We start from the raw sequence: 8,132 nt of genomic DNA, 5'->3' as shown, positions 1-8,132 counted from the left end.
TGTTTTTTTTTTTTTTTTTTTTTTTAATGTCTCTCCTCTATTTATGTTCTGTTTTTGTCTTTAAATGTCGCCTCTCTGTGTGACAACAGTAGTTTGTCATTACCAGTGTTGGATTAGAGAGGAGACAAAAAAGTTGGCTCTGACTTTAGAACCCCACAGAATAGGAGCACTGACTAATAACTAGAAAAATACTCAAGACGAAAAAAATGACAATCAGGTGGGGTTCCGTTTTAAATAGATTGCGAAAAAGAAGAAGTAAGAGGAGAAGAAGGAGGAAGAGAAGAAGAAGAAGAAGAAGAAGAAGAAGAAGAAGAAGAATTGAATCCCTTTACTCCCGCAGTCTAAACAAGGTTTTATATATTTCATAGGTATAGTTTAAACATAGGTATGTAAATAAAAAACCTTGTTTAAATATTTTGTAGTACCTATGTTTACATTTCTTTGAATAATTTCCCGCCCTAGGCGAACTTTGTCCTAACCAGATAAATTCGTTTTCTGCATAGCTAGTATTCTCCTATAATGTCCTCCTTCTCGCTTCGATTTAGGGACTATAAGATTTCCTTGGTTACAGGTCCCTATATCAAACCTCTTCAGAAAAAAAAGAGTCTAATTGGTTCAAAGTCTTCAAAGGCCCTAGATTTCCGAGCGGAAAAAAGTCACATGATCGAATCAGAACATTTGGTTACCTACATTCTCAATTCTTGTATTACATGTGGAATCACATAATGTTGTTATACTATACTACTCCAAAAACTTGGGTTGTGCAGTTTTTCTGGATCACCCTGTATATTGATTCGGTAGCATTGATCTTGATCTCATGCCAGATCAGTGGATATTAAACATCTTGCATGCCAGATCACTGATCTTACATGCATATTATAATATGAGCCCTGTATATTGATTCGGTAGCATTGATCTTGATCTCATGCCAGATCAGTGGATATTAAACATCTTGCATGCCAGATCACTGATCTTAGATGCATATAATATGACGCACGTACGAACATACCTATAGGAGCATGTATTGTGTTCTATTGTAGGTAGTATGTAAAAGAGTAACTGCCTACGTGTATAGATATGACTGTTTCAAATCAGATCATTTTTTTTAATGAAGATGTCATTTTCGCAATCTAATTCACCATGTCATTTTTGGTGGAGATACCATTATAACAATGTCATTTTTGGTGGAGATGTCAATTTCACAATCTAATTTATCAAGTCATTTTTGGTGGAGATGTCAATTTCACAATCTAATTTATCAAGTCATTTTTGGTGGAGATGTCGGGATCCCCTGATGTCAAAAAAGTGATTTTTAGCCCATGGTCTGTACGTATGTATGTACGTACGTACGTATGTATGTACGTATGTATGTGTGTACCACAGGTTTAAATGGGAAAATTGGAAAAGGTGGTATACAAAATATCTCAAGAACGGTTTGTCGTAGAGCAATGGAATTTGGTATGCTATCCCGGTATGGTTCAAGGACGCGACTGTAATAATTTAGTAAAAATCGGATAGTCACCCATCCAGATATTAACCAAAGTCATTATTACTTAACAATTGTTTCGTGAGAAAAAGGTGGTATACAAAATATCTCAAGAACGGTTTGTCGCAGAGCGATGAAATTTGGCATGCTATACCGGTATGGTCCAAGTACCTACGCCGACTGTAACAATTTGGTTAAAATCGGATAGTCACCCATCCAGATATTAACCAAAGTCATTGTTGCTTAACCCTTATTTCGTAAACGGTAAGAGACATCGAAAACATTTGGTCATTTGGATAAAAGCCCCTGGTTCTGAGCAATGATAGAGGTTGCGGTACCAGAAGTAAATCGTTTGTGGTGCCATAAATACATTGCGGTGCCACACCCTTACTTTTAATGTCTATTTCTGATTCTATGTAAGGTTTGACTAATCCTGCACCACTTTATTTACATACCATACGTATACATCTATACATATCATATGTAATTATGTATCTGTAATACACCAATACATTACATACAACATTTAAAACAACAGAAAACAGGAATGTATTTAGATATTTTGAATTTTAATCTGCTCTTCCTTCTTCTCCTCTTTTCTCTCTTTCTTTCCCATACTCTCCCTTTCTTGATCTTATCCAGCTCTTTGTCCCATTTTTCATTCTTCTCCTTCTCTTACAATTCTACTCCTTCCCATTCTTTTTTCTCCGTTTTCTCCTTTCCGATCGACGGCGTCGACTATGTGTGGACACAGCTCAACACTAATTCAAAGAATAATACCGACATTCTTGATGTTACCTCGCCTTACTTTTTTGATCTCTTGAAATCCCCTAAAGGAGAGTGGGTTTACGTTTACATCAAGTACTGTTTTATATTCAATGAAGACAACGAACGTGGTATTGTGAATAAGATCTACTTTTATTTGAGCACCGCAGCTTTAAGCATTTCTCCATACTCAATTCTGAGAATTCCAATTTCCACAAGGGAGAAAGGACATAAGAAAACAAGGGAAAGCGGAGGAGAAGGAGGAGAGATAAAACAGCTAGAGATTAACGAATAGAAGAAGATAAGAAGAAGAAGAAGATGAGGAAGGAGGAGAAAGAAGAAGAAAAGAAAGAGGAGGAGGAGGATGAGGAGGAGGAGGAGGAGGAGGAGGAGGAGGAGGAGGAGGACTAGACTGACTAGACATGAGACGAATGTGAGAAAAAGGGAGATAAGAGAAGAGGAAGAGGTAGAGATTGAGAACGGAGAGGAGTAAAAACAAAGAGGAAGAGAGGAATGAGAAGAAAAAGAAGTTGAGAACAAAGAAAGAGAATAAATAATATTTATCGGGCAAAAAGGAGAAATAGAGAGAGACGAGAAATCGTTAGACAAGGAGGAGGAGGAAGAGGAAGATGAGACGCAGAATAAGAAGGAGATGGGAAAGAAAACTACTAAAAAGAATCCTGAATACGAATATTCGTAGATATGTCAGATAGGAATTTTCTTCTTCTTCTCCTACTCCTTCTTTCTACTTCTACTTTTTCTGCTCTTCCTTCTTCTTTTTTAACTTCTCCTCCTTCTTCTTCTTCCTCTTCTTCTCCTCCTCCTCCTTCTTCTTCCTCTTCTCCTTCCAGTTCATAGGTATTAAATTTATGTCGAAGGGAACGGAATAGTAATAGATTTTATTTCTCGTTCTTCAGATTCTCCTCCATTCCGATGTATGTAGCAGAATAAGGTGGAGCAGATAATGTGGAATAAAGTTGTGACAAAGAAAAGAGGAAAGAACAGGGTGGAAATTTCCGGCTGAAGCTAAGCAACGTCGCGCGTGGTTAGGAAACGGATGGGTGACCACCTGGGCAATCGCGGGCTGCTGGCTTTTTCCGGTCATACTCAGGTTGGGTGAGGTTATTGTGAGTAGGTGGGTAGCTTGTCGCCGAATGTAGGGTAAATTCTTCTTCACTAAACATCTCAACGCCAGCTTGGTTGGTAGCGCGTCTGCCCCTTCTAGCTTGCTTGGTAGCGCGTCTGCCATGTAAGCGCTAAGCCGCGGGTTCGATTCCCTCCCGGGGCGGATTTTATCCAGAACAGATAATTTTCGTTCTCGGAACAACTGGCTTTCTCCTATTCAGTTTTTTAGAAGAGACACAACATTATCCCATCAGGATAAAATTCGCCCCGGGCGGGAATCGAACCCGCGGCCTAGCGCTTACAAGGTAGACGTACTACCAACTAAGTTAACTAGGCTGGCTCATCCGATTTTCTCCGAGTCCTATAGGCAATGTAATTTAAATGGGAGTGTTCCATTACACACGACACGATTTTTACTTTCTATTACCCTTACGTATAGGGAACCTATACAAGGTAATGAGAAAGTTTGCAATCGGTCCAAATTTTCAAAATCGGGAAATGGGTGGAAATATCCGTTTTGGGATCCCCTGATTCCAAAAAAGTGATTTTTAGCCCATGGTCTGTACGTGTGTATGTATGTATGTACCGATTGGTTTGCCTTCTCCCTGATGAAAAAAACACCCTGTATGTACACGGGGATTTCGATAATAATAATTCTACCAAACTTTTTTTTTCGTAAAACTTTTTTTTTCGGAGAAATAAAGTTCTACTTTGTGACTTTGACTCTTTTTTTCCCCTTTTCTTTTCTCCCTCTTGTCTCTCTGCTACTCTTCCCTCCCTTCTCCCGCCATTTTGAATCCAACGGGGATATGTTTTATCTGCAGAGAATCATCTGAATAAGCAGATAATAATTTAGCAGAGTATTTATGTATTGCGCCACTTTCTGTATCTTCGTAAGGACGATAAATATGAGAAAAAGAGAAGAGGGGGAAACTTAGAGGAGAATCAGGAACAGGGAAAAAAGTGAGAGAATGGAGCAGTAACAGTTGCAAATGGATAAAAATTATAAATAAATGGTCGATTCCTATGTAAAAAGTTGTGAAAAATCCGAATCTGAGGTCAAAACTCCGAAAAAGTAACTTTAAAAGGTCGAAATTTTAATTTTTAATTGCTATTGAAAGTTTTTTATGAACTTTAGGATTGTAACAATATGTATATATATATTTTCGTGTCTTGGGCTGCTTAATGATTTGGTCTGGTTTCGTTGTATAACTCATGTAGTAGTTTTAAATGCTGTTCTAATGAAAAAGTTCAAAGATTTGTGAGGTCAGATTTCACCTCAAAATGCGCAGAAACGCTTGCGCACAAACAAACGAAGCGGGAGTCATGAATTATGACGTCATCGCCTACGGGAGGGTATACCGTGACGTCAGAGTTCACGATATACCGGTATTTTTTAAATCGATTTATCTCGGGATCTAGAAGTCGTAGAAGAAAAAGAAAAATTCCGTTGGTCCTCATTTTTCCTGCTCTATGACTTTGAAACATCACCCAAGTAAGCGCAACTGATCTATTCCCCCTTTTCCTTCATATATATTTATAACCTTTTTTTCCTCCTCACTTAGAGGGAGGAAAAGGGAGAAGAGGGAGAGACTAACAATATTCTAATATATCATTCTGAACAGTAAGTAATAACTTTGGAGATGTTTTGTTGCTAAGGGAAAAATAAAATGGATAATAGCGAAACTAATACACGATGCTGCTATTTTATTGTTTCTGTTATTGTTGTAGGAAGTGTTTCTTCTTATTCTTCTTCAAAATAGTGCATCAGTTAGGGAAGGGGAACTATGGGAGAAAATTGAGAGAAAGGAATTATAGGACAAAAAGGAGTGGAGGAAGAAGAAGATGAAGGAGGGTTTAGTCCACACCTCTTAGAAGCTATTATTGTAAGACGAAAAGGAAGAAAGAAAGAAGGAACAAACACTGAATGTGATAGGTACTTAAAAGAAAGTTTTTTTTTTTTAATTATTTTTATTTATAAAAATTCCATGTCTTATAATTTATTAAGTCGTAAATTATTATTAATTTATTTAGATTAATTTAGAATATGGCACACATCTGTAAATGTACATTTCTATTTTCCCACCCTATTAAAAAAAAATAAATAAATAAAAAATCAACACTTGCAACTAAAAATGTAAAAAAAACAGCTCCTCATAAAAAAATATAGGAATGTGGAAACAGAACAAACCCCATTGTAATTTTACACAAACCCCAACTTAAACCAACTGCATAATTATAACCGAACAATAAAAAAAGTTCCCACAGAATTACATACACATGATAACATTAATTCCAACATGCATTCTAACAATAATTCTAACATCCATTTGTAGTCATTATAGTGGAACACAAATAGACAATGCAGGTTGGAAAATAATTGAAGGGGCTGTTTTCAAGGGGGGCCAAAAGACGAAGATCATGTTTTTTGAGAAAAAATCTAACAAAATAAAGTGGCTGGGGGACCTTAAACAAGGAGTATACCAGCCTGAATTTCCCTTGCTAAAGAAATAGCAATTGTTGAGTGCGAAGGGCATCCAGTCGTAAAATTTGTAGTCAAAACCATATGTCAGCCCAAAGCAATCACCCTAGTTAGGGCTGATTGAGAGGCTGACGAAAAACTCCGACACCGTCTGTACACGGGAAAAGGCGAAGAAAAAGAAGAAGAATAAAAGTTTTTGATTTCCATTGAATAGTTTGAGGAGGAAGTCACAAAAACTTGTGTCTTTGGGAATATATATTTGAGATTCCAACATGATTTTGGGACTGATTTCCAACAAAATTCCGCATTGGAAAAGTCGTTTTACCCCAAAGGAGCCTCATCGGGGTGATGCCCTTCTTTCATTTAAGGGTTCAATTTTTGTTCTATAAATTTCCTATTCTTATCCCCATTTATTTCCATTGTGCTCTCTTTTGTTGCAATAATAAAGTATCTCTGAGCATTATACTTTATGCTGCTGTAGAGAATGGCCCCAAAAAGGTAGGTACATACAAAGTAGTACTTCCCCACGGGTAGAGAGCGAAAATAAGGAAGAAATGAATTTATTAGATTGATACCTATACTTATGTACCTAGATAAAAATTCTAAATTTTTCCTCTGTGGAATAAAAAAAAAAAGCTGACCTTCTATAAGGGCATAATTTACCATATCAATCCAATATTCTAATGATTTTTTTTTTTATTTTTTTTTAGAGCTTGTTTACCTTCTACAAACATATCTATATTTTGCCCAAAAATGAAGTCCAAGGGTCAGAAGTCAGAATTAATTTTTGAAGTGTGGCATCCCCATTTCAACATTTTCAATTCAACATATCAAAATGCTGGTAGCATAATAAGTACCTCATTATGTAGGTACCTTTACTATACCTACGTAATATCTAGCATTTTAAATTTTGTATAAAAAAAAACTACCTACCTACCAATCTAAATTTCCTTCCAAAAATACTTCAACCGTAAATGTTTCATTGGTATTCTCTGAATTGAGGTCCTTTGTTTTCGGGATTTTACCACGTGTTGCCGAGATAATATGGGTACCCGGTATTGCCCCCATGTTACCCTACTTGTGTATAACTAATGTTTATTTAGTCCTATTGAAGATAATACCTATTTAAGAGTAAAGGGAAATAGGGATGGAAGAGGGAGGAAAAGGGAGAAGAGGGAGAGACTAACAATATTCTAATATATCATTCTGAACAGTATAAGTAATAACTTTGGAGATAGGAGGAGGAGGAGGAGGAGGAGGAGGAGGAGGAGGAGGAGGAGGAGGAAGAGGAGAGATAAGACAACTAGAGATTAACGAATAGAAGAAGATAAAGAAGGAGGAGAAGATGAGGAAGGAGGAGAAAGAAGAAGAAAAGAAAGAGGAGGAGGAGGACTAGACTGACTAGACATGAGACGAATGTGAGAAAAAGGGAGATAAGAGAAGAGGAAGAGGTAGAGATTGAGAACGGAGAGGAGTAAAAACAAAGAGGAAGAGAGGAATGAGAAGAAAAAGAAGTTGAGAACAAAGAAAGAGAATAAATAATATTTATCGGGCAAAAAGGAGAAATAGAGAGAGACGAGAAATCGTTAGACAAGGAGGAGGAGGAAGAGGAAGATGAGACGCAGAATAAGAAGGAGATGGGAAAGAAAACTACTAAAAAGAATCCTGAATACGAATATTCGTAGATATGTCAGATAGGAATTTTCTTCTTCTTCTCCTACTCCTTCTTTCTACTTCTACTTTTTCTGCTCTTCCTTCTTCTTTTTTAACTTCTCCTCCTTCTTCTTCTTCCTCTTCTTCTCCTCCTCCTCCTTCTTCTTCCTCTTCTCCTTCCAGTTCATAGGTATTAAATTTATGTCGAAGGGAACGGAATAGTAATAGATTTTATTTCTCGTTCTTCAGATTCTTCTCCATTCCGATGTATATAGCAGAATAAGGTGGAGCAGATAATGTGGAATAAAGTTGTGACAAAGAAAAGAGGAAAGAACAGGGTGGAAATTTCCGGCTGAAGCTAAGCAACGTCGCGCGTGGTTAGGAAACGGATGGGTGACCATCTGGGCAATCGCGGGCTGCTGGCTTTTTCCGGTCATACTCTGGCTGGGTGAGGTTAATGTGAGTAGGCGGGTAGCTTGTCGCCGGATGCTGGGTGAATTCTTCTTCACTAAACATCTCAACGCCAGCTTGGTTGGTAGCGCGTCTGCTATGTAAGCGCTAAGCCGCGGGTTCGATTTCCTCCCGGAGCGGATTTTATCCAGAACAGATAATTTTTGTTCT

Source organism: Diaphorina citri, unplaced genomic scaffold (assembly GCF_000475195.1).
Source record: "Diaphorina citri unplaced genomic scaffold, Diaci psyllid genome assembly version 1.1 scaffold67, whole genome shotgun sequence".
Classification (NCBI taxonomy): Eukaryota; Metazoa; Arthropoda; class Insecta; order Hemiptera; family Psyllidae; genus Diaphorina; species Diaphorina citri.
This window is presented reverse-complemented; position numbering follows the sequence as displayed.